The sequence below is a fragment of the Somniosus microcephalus genome, chromosome 1, assembly GCF_052327205.1.
Source record: "Somniosus microcephalus isolate GS21.2 chromosome 1, FLI_Smic_1.0, whole genome shotgun sequence".
Taxonomy (NCBI): Eukaryota; Metazoa; Chordata; class Chondrichthyes; order Squaliformes; family Somniosidae; genus Somniosus; species Somniosus microcephalus.
This window is the reverse complement of record NC_140987.1, coordinates 136699923-136700903: the sequence shown is the minus strand read 5'-3', so window position 1 is coordinate 136700903 and position 981 is coordinate 136699923.

The following is a 981-nucleotide window of genomic DNA, read 5'->3' as shown; positions in this document are numbered from 1 at the left end:
TGACAATAATATGTTTATAAAAGGTTAATATTTAATAGTTACAGAAGTTAGTCCAAATGTTAGTTAGTTATACAATTAGTCTATTCTACTGTTGTAAATATGTTTATATCTTATGTACTATCGAATGTATAGTACTCAGTTTATGTACAAAACATACTTTGTCTTTGTTTACAGTTTCACAAATTTGTTCAAGTAAAGCTTCAAACAGCAAACGGCTTCACGAGGAATTATTTTGAATAAGTGTTTAACTTGCTGGATAACTAGATAGGAGCACGTCTAGTGCGGCCAGTACAAGAATAGAAAACTAGTTATGAGAGACATGAATACTGGGGCTATTTCCACTGTAGTAGAGAATGTTTAAGTGGACTTTTAATACAGGATTTTTTTGTAATTGAGGATTTAGGTAGAGTGAAAAGGCAAAGACTGTCTTTGGTTAGGGAGTCAGTGACAAGGGCGTCGATATTAAGGGGCCTTGAAGAGAACGGGGTGAGGGGCGGAGGAGGGAAAGAGGGAGTAGGGTATGGCAGGAGTGGGAGATGGCTGGGGGGATGCGGGGAAGAGTCAGAGGTGGGAGGGAAGGGAAAAGAATCGGGGATGGGGGTGCGTGTGGGACATGGCCTCATGGATCTGGCCCTTCTTGCCTCCTTTCACCTGCCAGGATTTCCGAGCACTGGCAGTTTAAACATAAAAATGTACTTGAACGGATTTACTGACCTACCCACCACTTGACAGTGGATTGGTCACCCGTCCCACAACACCGCAAGAGGGCCAACTTACAGTAATGCAAACATAAACGTGCAGTTTTACCAATGGTGTCTGAGAGCGTATCGTTAGAACATTTCCACTTGAAAAATCTGAACATCCAACTGACGTCATTGGAGCTCGGGATGAATCTTTCCCACAATGCTAGTCAGTCTTTGCATAACCAAGTGGACAGTTACTCAATGATGGAATTCTTTGAACATATTTTCAGAAGACAAA